The following is a 15,878-nucleotide window of genomic DNA, read 5'->3' as shown; positions in this document are numbered from 1 at the left end:
CCTGAGCGAACAAAAAAAGCACAAGTGCCAACTCATTAATTATTCATGCCTAGCGTATAGTAATTGGTCACCTTTGGCAAATATAACTTTGAAAGAACTTCTGCTCAAAGCGGAGAACTGTGTATACACTCAAGAAGAACAGATCGTGAACAAATATTATCTCTCCGCCTACGTATCTTTCTGGCATATCTCCGTCTTGCCGGCCCGTCTGTCTCTCTATCTCTGTCGTAATCTTTCTTATCAAGAGCTCTCGGTAATCTGCAGACTGTAATGGCTTGTGTGAATCGCTCAGATTCTGTAACAAGCAACTCTCTTACCCACCCTGTAAATGCTGGGTAACATGATATCTGCATGCTGTAACTGAATAAATCAACTCCTCTGCCTACGCTGCAGCACATCAGTAGCGTAAGTAAAATAAACCTTTTGTGTAACTATACGCTGTGTTTAAATCCTGTGACTCCTGCTCACCGTTATCACCCACCTGTCCGGTTATAAATCCCCCTCCTCGCACCAAGCCAGTCATGCCGACCCAGGCTCACAGGTCAAGGGTGCACCAGCATTAGGGGCGCAACATTGTCCACTGTCAGTGTATGTGGAATACCTCCTCTATTCTTGTGTTTCCCGCCTGCCACAACTTGGATCTTAAAGAAATTAAATTGGGAGGAAGTGATTATTACCAAAGGAAGTATCTGCCGGAAGTACCATGCTGAAATACCTTGGTTTTCTCCTTTCTGCTTTTATTCAGTGGTTTGCCAGTTTTACAGGGAATTCTCCTCTTAGAGGAGAGGGGAATCACAGTTCTAAGTGTTAACCCTGGGTCTCCGCTGGGTCATCCTCTGTATTTGGCAGAGGATCTCCAGCCCCTTACTTGAGACAGCAAGTGAAGTAGTGTGCTTACTTGCTTGTAGCAGCGGTGCAGAACCAATATCCGCAGGGTCTCTTCTGCATCCCCTGCCCTGCAAAGGGAGTCTCCAGGATTCTCAGTCATGCCTGAGCCCTAGCCCACGCCCCCGTAATTGACAGAGAATAAAAAGAAAAAAAAAGAAAAGTTTCCTTTTGTTCTATTAAGCCACTAATTGACTAATTAGCGGCTTGTTACAAACTCTGCTTGTTTCCTTTTGTCATGCAGCTTCAGTGAGCAGGCTCCGTGGCTCTCCCGTGGTTGGAGCTTACTTTCTCAGCCCTTAGTGTCTGTTTTCCTTGAGTTCCTGAAGTCACCCAGACTCTTCAGGGATCTGGATGGAGTCTTACCTCCCGCTGCCCCTCCAGCTTAACGGAGTATCCAGGATTCTTAATGCCGAGCGTGGCTCCAGCCCGCGGCCCAGCTCCACTTCTCCCTGCACTCACTGTAGCTCCTATGAACTCAAGGTAAGATCAGATGAGATCTGGATCCTGAGATCCCTCTAATCTGGCACCAGGGTCCCTCTCGCAGCTCCTCTCTCTTTCTTTCTTCTGTGGTGCCTGAAGGCCCCTTTCCTCGTCTTTCTTTCCTTTTTATCCTCCAGGGTTTAGCTGCCATTGGCACCTGAGAGCCGTGGCTCGCCCTCCTCATGGTGTCATTATTTCCAGCTGCCCCCTTTTCCTTAACAACAGGGTCTCAAGGAGAACCCTGTTACATCCACGAACTTGGCCAGTGAGGTCTTCACCCCCATATCCAAATCGTTAATAAAGATGTTGAAGAGTACTGGACTGAGCAGCGACCCCTGCAGGGCATTGCATTGTGGTATCCCCTACAGCATCTGCAGATAACCATTATTTCTTCAAGCAATTCTTTTTGCCCTCCACTTGCTTACTTCAGAGTGAGGTCCTCTTTTCTGTATTTTTTGTCTGCTGCCTTAGTATTCTGCAATCTTGTTATCCTATCTAGTTCAGTTTGTTCTGTTTTTTCCTCCAGCATCTGCAACCTGGCATTTATCTCATCCATTTGGCACATTCTAACTGCCTTTTCCAAAATAGGCTCAAGATCCTCTAGCAGTCTTTTCCTGAGGCTTGTATCCCATACCCAATTATATTTGGTCTCTGATTATGGAGTCTTTTCGGTCTCCAAAGTTGCATGTCTGGCTCAGCAGTCTGAGGTCTTTGACAAACTCTTCTATTGTCTTACATGCTTTCTGCTATCTCATGTGAAAATTATACCATTCAAAGTTTTCATTTTGTTTGGGTATACAATATTTCTCAAACTTTTGTATTACTGTGTATGAGAGGGGAGGCAAACCCCCACCCAACTTGCCCCAGACCCTCTCCCAACATGCCCCAATACTAACCCAGAGGCAAAGAAGAGCAGCAGCTGGGGATAGATGCCATGGCAGGCTTGGCAGGTCCAGAGCTGCCTGAGCCTGCGAATCAGCAGGCATCGGGGGTGTGGCCTTGGAGAGACATGGGCTGCTCAAAAGCAGCTGGAGACACAGCTGGCCTGGTGCTGGGAGGAGCAGAGTGGAACACCAGTGGGGAGCCACTGTCTGTGGAGCTGGGGAGCACAAGCCCCAGATGCAGGGGAAGGAGGCTGAGCTTCTGTTGGAGGATACCAACAGATGAGGCAGGGAGCCCAAATCCAAGGAACAGAAGGACTCCAGGGAGCTCCACCAGAGGAAATCAGCCTCCCAGGATGCCCAGGAGGAGAGCCAAGGCCATGACAGGGAGCCCAGGTACCATGGTAGAGATTAGCAACAGGGGACCACTGACACTCTCAGGCAGCACAGCAAGGAGAGAGACATGGGAAACCACATAGCCCTGTGTAGGAGTGACAGGCAACACTAGCTGGTGGGACCCAGGCAGCCCAGCTGCAGATCAGATGGATGTGAAGGGGGAAGGGATGTGGACCTAAGAGGGACTTGCCCAAGAGGGCCAGCAGAGGCCTAGCACAGGGTGGCAAACACTTCCAAATGTCTACTAGGCAAAGAGGGATGATGGAGTCCTCAACAAGACTGAAGGCACCTGGGAGACAAGATCCCAGGAGCCCCTCAGCGGATGCTGACCTCTTACGTTCAGTTTTACTTCTAAGTTGCAGTTAACTCTGGACCGGGGCGTGTTTAGTTGCCCAGGCCTCAGTCCAAGGATGAAGACTGGCCTTGGGAGGAGTGACAGCCAAGAAGATCCAATCCTTGGAGGCAGGTGTCATGGATGAGACAGGATCATCCCAGTGTAAGACCTGTGGAAAGCAGAGTCCACCCCTGGCCATGAATGTGGTTAGCGTGGGGTAAAGGGGAGGTTGGAGCCCCACAAAGAAACCCAGGGTTGAGATCTCCTCAGGCCACCTACAAGGCACTGCCTCCCAAGAAAAATAACAATGAACATCAAAGATGTGACAGGAGAGTAGGAGTAGCACCTGAACCACCTTGGTGGGGCCGAATCCAGATCTCACTCTTACATCTCTGGGGGGCAAGGCATCAACCAAGAAGGGGTCAAAGCCCTATAACTCCTACCAGCGACACTGTGACAGATCTTTTTTCTTCTGCTTCGAATATTTGTAAGCTATTATAAAGAGAGAGAGCTTCTGGGCCTGCTATATTTGAAAAAAAATACTACCTTGTATGGATCTTCCTTCTCTGTAACTCAATTGGCCATAATATATATAGTGACACTGCTTAAATTTATTCTAGTTTTCTGCTGCATTGCTGGACAGTACGCCTGTGTGAAGTGGCTAGTATTTGCTTTGGATTCAGCCAATTTGGAGGACAGTGATTTGATTTGGTGATTCAAATCACTGTCCCAAATAGATTCAGCTAAATCTTATTCAGAGATCAGCTGCTGATGAATCTCCAAACCACTCAGGCCCCACCCCCACCCACTCTCCCAGCCTGGCAATGGTTGCCCCACCCAGCCCCAGCTCCTGGATCTTTGAAAATAAAAGCCCTCACTCACTGGCTGCTGCCAGGCAGGGGGATGACTCCCACTATCCCCCACTGCCCCATGCCATGTGGGGAGGCTCTGCCATGAACCCCCTGAACCCCACCCACTGTCCCAGCCTCCCACCATAGCTGCCCCACTCACCCCAGCTCCCAGCCCTTTAAAAAAAAAAGCCTGAACTCACTGGCTGCTGCCCGATGGGTGAGCAATCCCCGCTGCTCCCCCCACTGCCCCTCACCATGTGGGGGGCTCTTCCATGAGCCTGCAGAAGCCCACTTCAGCAGCCAGTGAATCCAGGCGGGTTGGTTTTTTTCTTAAACAGCCAGAGCTGGGGCCAGCAGGGCAGCCATGGGAGGGCTGGGGGAGTGGGCAGGGATCAGGGGGCTCATGACAGAGGCCCCCCATGCATTGTGGGGCAGTGGGGGACAGTGAGGATTGCCCCTCACCCAGCAGCGGCCAATGCGTGGGGGTTTTTATTTAAAGGACCTGGGTTTAACTGGGGCTGGGTGAGGCAGCCATGGAGAGGGCTGGGACAGCAGGGGGGAGTTGGAGGGCATTCAGGGGGGCTGGGGGAGCAGGAAAGGGATGGGGCCTGGCAGGGTCCCCCCATGGTCCCCTTCCCCCTTCCTTCAGCACCCTACTTACCAGCTTGGAGTCTGGGTGCAACTCCCTGCTGCCTAAATCACTGACTCTTTTCTGAATTGATTCAGAGAGCTTCAAATTGATTCAAACCTTTTAATTGGACCCCTAACTCAATTCAGATTCAGAGATTTGGACACTGAATTGAGCCAAAAATCCTCTGAATTGAATCAGCATCCAAGCTTTGCGCAACCCTACTGGGCAGCTTTAACTTTTATGGAATTCTGAGATGCTCCATTTTTCTATCTTTGTAACCCACTTTCTGGTATTGTGTGTTGTTCTCAAAAGACCAAGGAGTTAAGCTTATAGAATGATAAAGTTTGTTTATTCAGAGAGCTGTGTTACACCTGCTGTTCTACTGTTCCCTTGTGTTGCCTCCTGAAATCCCTGGGCAAATGCAACAACTTCTGTATATCATTCTTAAAAGTATTCACACCAATTACTCCCTCCATCCCCAAATCACCCTACTACCCCTCATCAGCCTCCAGGGTTCTCCATCCCGTCATGAGCCCCACCAACTCCAGATCATTGTCATACCACCCCAATCAGCCCAAGAGAAGTAGCTGTGGCAGCAAATGGTGGTGTCCCCCTCCCTGCCTGCTCTCAGGCTCCCTGCAGCCCAGGCCACCCCTATATACCCAGATCCAACAATATTATCAGTGGAATCCTCCAAAATGATTCTGTTCATATGAATTATTTAGTGTTGTTTCCTTATGCAAACACATACTGCAGTTATATTAATTGCAACTACAATCTGAAACACAAAATTACAATAATGGGATTCAACATTAAGTTAAATATACTTGTAGCAGTGGATGAATATCACAGTAGGCTTTCCCACTAGCTAAGTTTGGCATCATCTTTAAGAATATTTACCATTTCTTTAATCTTTTCATTTTAAAGTTTCACACCACAATCCCTGGTTATATCAACATTGAACACACTAAGTTTAAAGAATTTAATCCACTTATAGTCCTATAACATCCTTTTGATATAGGATGTAATACAAAAATTGTATTTTTAACTCAGTAATAGTGAACTTCAGTCCAATCTATTGTCATATTATCAGGTACAGGTACAATAAAGCTTGTTTTCTTTATTGCCATAGAAAACACGCTAAAATTGGAATACCGTGTCCCTGGTGAAAGCATGACTGTGCCTTCCTCTTTGTGGGTAGTCATGAGCAGGGATCCAGGTTTTCCATTTCCAACAAAAAAAGGAGAAAACCATAGATTCCCTGTTTTTATCAGAGAAAATGTAGATTTCCCTTTCTAACAGAGAAATCTGCGGATTCTCTGCTTTTGCAAAGAGTTTTTGCAGGCTGGCACAGCTCCAGCTTGCAAGTGCCAGTTGCAGAAAGGGTGGGAAACCCCCAGCCCTGGCCAGAGGGGGAGGGAGAAGGGGAAGAGCAGGGCCTGAACCTCTGAGGCAGTCAAGGCTGGGCTCAGACTCAGACTTGCCCTTTGCCCCTGGAACATAGAGGGAAGTGGGGCTGTGGGTGGTGGTGGGGATCAGAAAGGCTGCATGCTGCCCAGCCATCACCACCCACACTGCACCACTGTGGCCGACCACATAGCTCTGGGCATGGCTCGACGGTGGCAGCAAGAGGTTTTGTATGCAGCAGCAGTCACCGCTGGCATGGGCAGCCCCATAGGTAAGAAGCAGCAGCTGCCCATGCCAACAGTGAAAGCCACTGCCTACAAAACCTCCTGCTGCCACCGCAGAGCCATGCTCAGATCTGTGCAGCCAGCAGCAACGGCACAGCATGGGGTGGTGGGGATATCTGCAAGTGGCCAGCCACCATCACGCTGCTGCTGCCACCCGGGCACAGCTCTGTGGTGGCAGCGGGAGGTTTTGTAGACAGTGGCCATGACCACCCTCCAGGTAAGTGGCAGCAGCCACCGCATGCAAGCCCTCCCCCACTCCACACCCCCATCCCTCCCCGTGGCTGCAGAGTCGGCCACAGAACTGTGCTCCAGCTGCATACCAGCCTCCCTCTCCCCCTCCCCTAGGTAGGCAGCCAGGTGGCATGTGTGCAGTCCACACATGGTGGGCACCACCACACTGCACCCAGCATCACTTGCCTGCAAAGCCCCCCAGCAGAGGGACACCCCTGGCCTCACCACCTTGCCCTGCTCCCTGATGTGGTGTGCTGCCTAAGGCTGGCCGCACTCCCCTCTCCCTCAGCCCCCAACTATCTTCCCCCGCCCTGCCATACAGCCCCCAAGCCCCACTTACCTCTAGGATTCAGCCAAAGGTGACAGCCGCTGCCATGGCTCCATGGTGGCAGCGCTTTCCGACAAAGCCCCCACAGCCTGCATGCAGCCCCCACCACCCTGCATTGCCGTGGAGCCATGCAGCCAATTGAGGGGCATGCCACTGCATGCAAGCCCCCCATTTCACCCCCGGCTGGGCAGCACATATGTGGCTCACACACGGTGGTTGCCATTACACTGCTGCTGCTGCACCCTGCGCCACTTGCCCACAAAGCTGTGCAGGTAGTTGTGGGATGGTAGCTCAGGGTGCAGTGGCAGAGTTGCGGTGGTGGCCTCTGTATGCGAACCTCCTGTCAGGCCAGCCAGCACATGTGTGGCCCACAGAGTGGCACCCCTGCCCACACCCTCTGGCCCTGCTCCTGAGAGTGGGCACAGGGGAAGACTCCCCTGCTTCTTAATCTACTACCCAGCACCTCCCCTTTCCCCTGCCCTACCCCACCCCTTCTTCCCCACAACCTTACCTGCTGGGGTGGGTGTCAGTATCTGTGTCTGCACGTCTGTGCCTGCATGTCTGGGGGGATGTTGTGAGGGGCATCAGGAGGGCTGTTGAGACTGAGGGGGAGTGCAGGGCACCAGCAGTGCTGGAAGGGTTGTGGGGGGGGGTTAATTTTTATCATGAATTTTGGGTTTTGGATCAGAGAATTTGCAATTTTTAATCAGAAAAAAACAGGATCCCTGGTCATGAGTGAAATATCAGCCTCCTGTGTGTTTTTTGTTTCATGTGTAGGTTCCAAACTGTTCCATCTACACTGAGGGTCCATATCAGGTAAATCCAGAACTCCTTCACTGATATTTCCTGAAAAATAACCCAGAAAATTTCCTACTTCACTCTTTAATTAATCATTGCATTTACCCTTAGAAGGTTCAATATGACTTGTATGTACCCATCTACACTGATTTTTGAATTTTATACAAAGTGGGCAATTCTACACACATTTACTCTGGCCTAGATTTACTGTGATGTAAATTAAGCCAGAGTAAGGGTTTTCCTGCAGGGTTTTCCCTGCATCTATGTATGCAAGGATCAGGGAGCAGATTTGCACCTAGTTCTCTGCACCCCTATAATGGGCCCCTGCTGCCACTGGGGGGGACCTCCAAGCTCCCCCTGGGTGCTAGCCCAGGGGCTGGTAGGGAGCACAGACAATGTCCTCCTGCTCTGGCAGTCAGAAATTTCTGGCCCTGGCTCCCCAATCAGGGGCACAGGGCTTGGAAAGAGCTGTTCTGCCCCAATCTGCCAGTGGAGCAGTTAGCAGCTAGCCGATCAGGGCAGGGGGCTGGGGACAACACCACCCCTGCAGCTCTTTCCAAGCCCCAGGCCTTGATCACCTGATTGGGGCACAGGGCTGGGACTTGCCCCAGACAAGAACAGTTCCCAACCAGCCCTGGGCTGTGTGGGGAAGTCTACATGTGCAGCCTGGAGCTGGCTGAGGTCAGCCTGAAACATTACAGTCCGCAGCCACCTCTAGGTCACTTGTGATTCCCCACAAAGCCTGGAGCTGGCTGGGAACTGTCCTGCTCCACAATCACAATTGCAATCATGAAGTGAGGGCTGGGAACAAGCTCTCAGACTGTTCCCAGCTCCTGCTCTGCAATTGCAATTGGAGAGCAGGGCCTGGGAGCTCTCTGTTGCCAGGGAAGGGCAGAAGGACACTGTCCCCACCCAGGCATGTAGGGTTGGGGCTGGGGAGCTTGTTCTCTGCCCATCTCCATTAGTGCAGAGCTGAGGGGGAACAAGCTTCCCAGCCTGTTCCCCTCCCCCCTACAGTTCCATACTTGTGGAACTGGGCAGGGAGCAAGTTCCCCAGCCCCTGGAAGCAGGGTTCTCCCAGCATTGGCTCCACAACCGTGGGGCGAGTGCTGGGAGATCTATATTTCCCAGCCTAAGCTCTGCGGTCATAGGGATTGGGCTAGGAGACCTTCATCTCCCAGTCTGAGCTCCACAGTCATGGGTCTCAAGCTGGGAGACCCTCATCTCCCAGCTCCCACTCTGCAACCATGGAGCTGGTGCTGGGAGATAAAGAATTCCTCACAATAGCAATACCATACACAAGTTTCATCTCTACCAGTGATTGTCATGACTCAGCATTGATGTGTAGGACCTAGTTATATCAGAACATTTCAGTCAGTGTGTCTTCCACACTGGTAATAGTATTTTTGTTTAATGTATGTATTTGGTAATTTGGACCTAGGCACATGGCCTACCTCAATCACATTTCATCTGATAGCTGTGCACATTTGATGGTGTACAGACTGTTCTGTGGCCTACCAACCTTTAGTAACTACATGGAACAGTGGTCTAGAAACTGAGAACTTATCAGGGAAAGCTCAAAACTGTTAAACTTGTCAAGTTTGGTAACATCAGCACCAACAAAATTTCAGTTCTCATTCTTTATAGGTTTATGAATGGACAAAGAAGTAACATAGCATTAACAGAAATCAGTTTTTAAAGCTGTCAGTTGAGAAATGGCACTGTTACCAAAAAATAGTTACATTTTTTCAGCAAAAGCCTCTCTCAATACTGAAATTGTAGCACATGTAGACATAATCCTATATGGCATTTCTAATATCAAACTTTAAGACGCTCATAATTTTTTAAGCAGCTTATGAGGTACTTTCTAAATTTCATCAGGAAGAGAACTGCATCATTCTTGGCTTTGGCAAGAAAAAGTTGGACTAATCCTAGGCATTGGCTGTTTGCATGTATTATCTGACCACTAGTCTATATAAATATGTATTCCTTCATCTTACAGCTGCCAAATATTGGCTCAGTACAACTGTCAATTGCATTTTCAATATTGATTTGTTAACGGTACTTAGCTAGATATTCAGACTGGAAAAGGAAGCTATTTCCAAGCAATCACAGTGCACTTTCTGATAACATTCAGTATTACTAAAACATTGATGTGCTGGGTCCTGCTGCTTTTACCTATTAAACATTAACAGAGGAAGCTGCAGGGCTTGGCACACTCCAGCTCCAACATAATAGCAGGAAATTATTAGCAGCACTGTACACTATATTTAATTACCTGTTTTCTCCACCCAAAATGAACTGTGGATCTTCCTGAAAACACCTGCCTTCTAGAGCTGTGTGACACTTCAGTAGCTGATTCAATTCAGAGAAGATTTGGCCCAATTCTGGTACCAAATCTCCGAATCTGAATCAAATCGGGAGACCAATTAAAAGCTCTGAATTGATTCAAAGCATCCGAAGCAATTCAGAAAAGCTTCAGAAAAGATTTTGCTGATTTGTATATTCAGCCATAGAGTAAACAGGCAGCTGACAGCTGCATCCAGCTGGTAAATCTGTTGGGGTTGGGGGACAGGAAAGGGAACGGGTGTGGGGGAGGGAGGGATTGGTGCTGGGATAAGCTGCCAAGCCAGGGCGGGGGGGGTGTTACTTGGGGAGGGAGGCAGGGGGGTGTGGGATGTGGATGTGGCAGCAATGGGAGTGAGGGCTCTGCCCTGCTGCCACTTGCCCAGCCAGGGTGGGGGGGCAGGATGTGGGCATGGCTTGCTTGAGGTGGAAGGAAGCAAGCAGCCACAAGTCATAGCCTCCACTCCCAGTGCTGCTGCACCCACATCCCATTCCCCTTCATGCCAGCTGGCCAGCAGCAAGGCAAAGCCCTCACTCCCAGCACTGATGCAGGCATTACAACATTCAGACCAGGGCTATACCATGCCACCCCCCGGAGCAAGCTTCCCTTGCATCATGTGCCCCCTCCCCATGCTGGCTGAGCAAGTGGCAGCAGCACATAGCCCCTTCATCTCCCCCTGCTGGGTTAGGGACAGGCACAGCTGAAGGAGCCATGGGAGAAGCCCCCAGGGATGCCCTACCCGGCCCCATTCCCCACCCAGGCCAGCCTCCTGGCACTTAAAAAAAAAAAGCTCCGCACTCACCAGATCTGGCAGCAGTGACTGGGGGCTTCTTAAGGCTCATGGCAGAGCCCCCCCTCCATCCCATGCAGTGTGGGGCAGTAGGGGGCAGCGGGGATTGCCCCCCCATCTGGCAGCCATGTGGCATATGCCCCATGATGTGGGTGCACTGTGGCTAAGCAGGGAACCGCACATTGTCTGAGAGCTCCCCAACAGCCCCACTCTCTCTGAACTGATTCATAGATTTGAATTAAATTAGGAGTTTGTGTCAAACCTCTCTTGATGTTAAGAAATTTAGTTTCAATATCTTACTGAAGATATTTTATGCAATGTCATTACTTTTTCATACGAAATTTTTCCTATTGTTTCCTGTTCTGGTCTCACTTCATATTTATTTGAAATATCATTTGCAGTGATTTTATATGTATCTTTTGTCACATTTTAAAATTATAGTCTGAGATGTTTTTAATTGTGTTCCTAATATGGATGGTAAGGAAGCATATTCCTAGACCAAAAAACCCTTGAGGTAGACTGAAGGCTATAAACAGAGATCTGTCTTTAAAAACATCGCATTACAATAGTATAGTAATTTGTTTTTCTTACAAGAAAATGTCATTAGAAAGGAATTAAAGCAGAGTGTAGTCATTCAAACATACATATGTATAAACACTGGGAGCACTCAACTTAACTGCCATGAATAGTAACCTTAACTTTAGGTTCATCTTCATATATTCTCCACTTGCTATTAGAAGTTGTTGTTATAAAATTTAAGTAAGTCTTTCTTGTACTGTGTTTCCTTTTTTTAACCATGCAACCTTCACCAACTCTTTGAACTTATGATTAGTGCCATAGCAAGGTGGGTATGAATGAGATGACCACCCTGGGTGCTGAAGCGAAGGGGCACAGGATGGAGCTGCAAGTGGCTCATTTGTGAGGGCAGGTATAGGGGTGGGGGAAGTGTGGCTCCCACCACTGTGTGCACTCCCAGGCAAGCATGGGGGTGCATGTGCCGCACGGATCTGTGCATGGGGTGAGGGCGGGCTGCTCCTGTGGCTTTGCCCCAGGCACCAAATTTCACTCCTGCAGCACTTCCTATGCTACAATGAGGACATTGCAAGCTTTTCAATTGCTCCTCACATATTGACAAAAAAAAAATCTGTTGTTTGTAATATTGGAGTAGACATTGAAAGAATATTAACCCAAACCTGGAAAGTCTAGTCCTTGCCCTCTAATGGGTCAGTGGATACAGAATAGTGTTAGAACAAGGTTTAATGTTGACCAAATACAAAAGCTTATAAATGAGTTGATATGATTTCTGCTTGGGGTGTGGAAATAGTTAAGAAGCATCACAACTTCAGAGGCTTGAATTCAAGCCCTGCAAGGGACTCATGTCAAAGGGCATATTTGTCGCAAAGGTAAATTAACACCTGGTCATTCAGACTTGGGGAATTTCTGCTAGCCATCTCACACTCTTTTGTGCCATTGGCTAAGAAACTGGAGTATTTTAACCAAACTAGTTTAATGGGCCATTATGGTTAAGATGAACACTTCTTCTTCTTATATGATAAGGATTCAGACTCTATCCTTTGTAAATAGGCAAGTTCATAGTTTACAAGTCAATACATAGATGTAGAGGTGTAGCAGGACTAGCCCCAAGGGCTCCTGTGGTGCCCCTAGTGGCCACCTTAATCCTGCTCCCACTCCACCCATTTTGGAGTGCTTCTGGGTGCCTCTAACAGACCAAGCTATCTGCTTTGTCCTGTTTGTGTCTCTCTGGGCTCATGGCCCAATACTATAACTGTCCTGTGTCCCAGTAGCATTTACCCTACTTTCCAGGTAACACTCTGGGCCCTACTGACCCTGTCTGTAACTTCTGGCAATAAATTACTGAGGCTTCTGACCTCCCCTATAGGCATGCCCATAACTCACAGGTGTTACTCAGACAGCTTTTGGTTAGACCCTCTGGTCCTGTATTGATTTTCTAACTATTCAGGCCTTCTGCCCTGCCTCTAATGGCATCTGCCCACTCACGCCTCTTGGTAATGTCATACCCTTCAAACCCACCTCTCTTGATTGTGCCCATTTGACCCTATCTGCTCTGGCTGCAGGTCTCCTGGCCATCTCTCCTTTAGTTGGTACTGTGACCATCTTTACATGGCAGCACACTTGTTTCCCCTTATACCTGGTTCAGATTTGACCTATGCAACCTCCCCACCAGCAGGGTTTTACCATGACCTCAGCCTTAGTAGCAGAGAGTGCCTCCCAGGCACCTTTCTCATGGTCTCTGCAGCCTTCTTCCTTGCCTGTAGTTACTAAATTGTTACAGGAAACCTATAAACCTTCTGCCGGCTTACTCCCAAAAGGAACTGGCCCTTGCTCAGCTGTCTAGAGCAGCCCAGGGTTATGATTCACTGTTTTCCACTGATTAAGTAACAGGGGCCTTGGTCCCCTGTTACAACAGGTAAAACATCAAAGAAAGAAAAAGGCCATGCTGGAATGTTAGATGGTATGTGATAGTTGAAGTGCAAGAAGACAGAATTAATATTAGTACTAGAAGTTATTTTCATTCATCCTGAAGCTTCCTAACAATTATGGATTTTAAAACGAAGCATTCTATTGTCTCCATTTTCAAATGTTTCTTAATCTGACCTTCATTTCTAACATTAATATAAAATGAAATGATCCAATAGCATCCCTTTCTTGTTCACCTGTGTAGCTTATCCCCATTTGATTGAATCATATTTTATTGATGATTCTTAAAATTCATTATTCCAATTTCAAACTTCCTAAAGTACATCAGTACTCAAAAAGAGAGTCAAGAAATGTCATGTATTGTTATCACCACCAACTGAATGCTGGCTTGCAAACCACACCTTTTTCACCATTACCTGCATGGCGATTCTTGGCAGGGTTTTACATCTACATCAGGTGAATAAAAACTCAGAAACTTTAACACAGATGCTGAAAAACAAAGAGAAACAAAATTTGTCCAAGCCTGTGCTGAGCCTATATCATAGGCTAAGAGAACCTTCCTATTTAAGCCTCTATTTAAGTTGATAATCTCTTCCTTAAAGGAGTGTGACAGGCTAGCTGGTAATAATTTGGCCCAGGGGTTTTGAAAGTGCAAAAGATGATTGGAGGGATTGGGATTCCCTTTCCTCACCAATCAGGCCCCAGAGACTGACCCTCCATGTCCCCTGATTGGCCCCTTGGGTCACCTGGAGTCAGTGCAGCTGACTCAGGGGGGACCAGTGAGAGACCATGAGGAAGGAGTTTCAAAGAGCTGGCAAGAGCTAGGCCAGTGGGGCGGGAGCAGTTGCCCCAGAAGTACCTGAAGGAGTGGGATCTGCAGGAAGCAGTTAGACCCTCAGCAGAGCAGCGTGCAGTTGGCTGGAGGGGCCCCTTCTGGGCTCCAGGATCCCCGTATGAGAGGCCGCAGCCAGCAGGAGAGGTTCTCCAGCTCCAGCAAGAAGCTGAGCAGTCACCTGAGAGGTTCCCAGCTCTGCTTCCAACTCCTCCAGCAAGAGGCCAGGAAGCTTGAAGTGAGGCAAGGGCTCCTGGAAGGTCAAAACCCCTAGGAACTTAAAGTAGTCTCAGCAGAGGTGGCAGTGTGGTAGAGCTTCTGCCTACCATGTAGGCAATATGAGTTCAAATTCCAGCTGGGATGATTCAGGTTGAGGGTAGTAACAACGAGACATTCTTGTTGCAGTGGGAAATGGGTCATTGTGTTTTCCTCCTTTCCCCCCTCCAGGTACCTAGGCCCTATATTTCTTATTTGACATTTTGTATTTTGTGCAATTTATATTTTGCCAACTAGTATTGTTTGTTCTGCTGTTTGTGTTTTATATTTTGTTAAACCTGCCTTTTATCAACTGGATGAATATGTGTACGATTTTAAGTGCCAAACCTTTATTGAATCCTGCCCCCTTGGGGCAATGCAGTGTCCCCTATACCCTGGGTTTATACATGTTATGTTCCCACTACTGTTTTTCTCATTAAAAGGTATATGGTTAAGTCCCCATTGGTGATCTGGCTCTGCTCTATAGGGGAAGGAGGGTCCCTACACCTCCCACAGAGCTTGTGCACCTGCTTTGATCCCTTCAGTTGAAGAGGGGGTACATCTTGGAGTACCGCCCAGGTTACAGGAGCTATCTAGAAACTAGGTTCAACAGTCCAGAGCACTTGCTACCTACAACTAAACCCAGTATGGAATACTGAAAGTCTTGGATAAACTTGGATTTGCTCATCCTATATCAGCCAGCAAATAAACTTCCTGCATTCCAAGTTTGTTCATTCTGGACACCCTATAGGAACCCTGACCTCATTATGAAAAAGAAACTGCACCCTTCTTGGCTAGTGCAAAAGTCCTAAGTAGCTGATGCCATTCACATCTGAAAGAACTGTTTTCTCTTTCAGGAAAAATGTTCTTTACGTCTTCAAATTCACAGTAGTGTAATCACTACTGACTTCTTAATTAAATTCCAATAACAAATCTTTGTCTTCTGAGAAAGCTCCTAGAGAACCTAGCTAAAATCAACTATAGGCTCATCTAACTGAACCTATTAAATTAGAACCATAATAATATGGATTTGGGTAAAGTTCTGAGATGCTTAACCAGCATTAGTGGCACTGATGAATGATCTCCTGCTTTAACTGATGGGCAACCATCCATTCTTGACATATGTGGCAGTACACCTTTGGGCACCTGCCACTTTAAGGGCTGGAGGCAGGCAGCTGGCAGGTGTTTGATAAGGGTAGCCATTTTATGATCCAGCTCACACAGGCTGGGGAAGCAGTTTGCTGCCAGCAGCTGAGGGGGTAATATTTGGCTGAGCTACTGCTGGAGGAACATCTTGGAAGTAAGGGCAGGAGCCATGAGGATGGCAGGAGGCTCCTGATCCTAGGCATGGCCTGAAACTGTGCCCTGCCGGGGAAGGGGGGTCTGGTGGGACTGTCAGTGGCAGGACAGCCCCCAGGAAATATAAGACCAGTTACCACCCTGATAAAAGGCAGGTAGGGGCACCTTAACCCCAGCCCAAGCCAACTAGTGGGTAATTGCGAGAGTGTGGAGAGCAATTTGAGCCAGACACAGTAATAAAGAGGCACCTAAGCCCAGCAGAGACCCCTGTTCCTGAATGACAGGCAAATCTGGTGTGTTACAGGGATCTTTGGCTTAGGTAAGAGGAGCATTGCTGCAGAGCAAATAGAGAAGTCCCTGGAGGCCCCTGTTACTAGATTTGCCAA

At 48.3% G+C, this 15,878-nt stretch overlaps 1 long non-coding RNA gene across 1 annotated transcript; it reads left to right on the top strand.

Moving 5' to 3' along the window:
* Nucleotides 1–879: 879 nt before the first annotated feature.
* Nucleotides 880–14,432, top strand: LOC109312566. The gene is made up of 3 exons (XR_002101849.1): nucleotides 880–890; nucleotides 5,966–5,971; nucleotides 14,329–14,432. It is a non-coding gene; the product is annotated as an uncharacterized LOC109312566 (long non-coding RNA).
* The last annotated feature ends 1,446 nt before the right edge of the window (nucleotides 14,433–15,878 follow it).

Source organism: Crocodylus porosus, unplaced genomic scaffold, assembly GCF_001723895.1.
Source record: "Crocodylus porosus isolate Cpor-Errol unplaced genomic scaffold, CroPor_comp1, whole genome shotgun sequence".
Lineage (NCBI taxonomy): Eukaryota > Metazoa > Chordata > Crocodylia > Crocodylidae > Crocodylus > Crocodylus porosus.
Note: the sequence above shows the minus strand (reverse complement) of the source record. Positions and strands in the feature narration are given on the sequence as shown.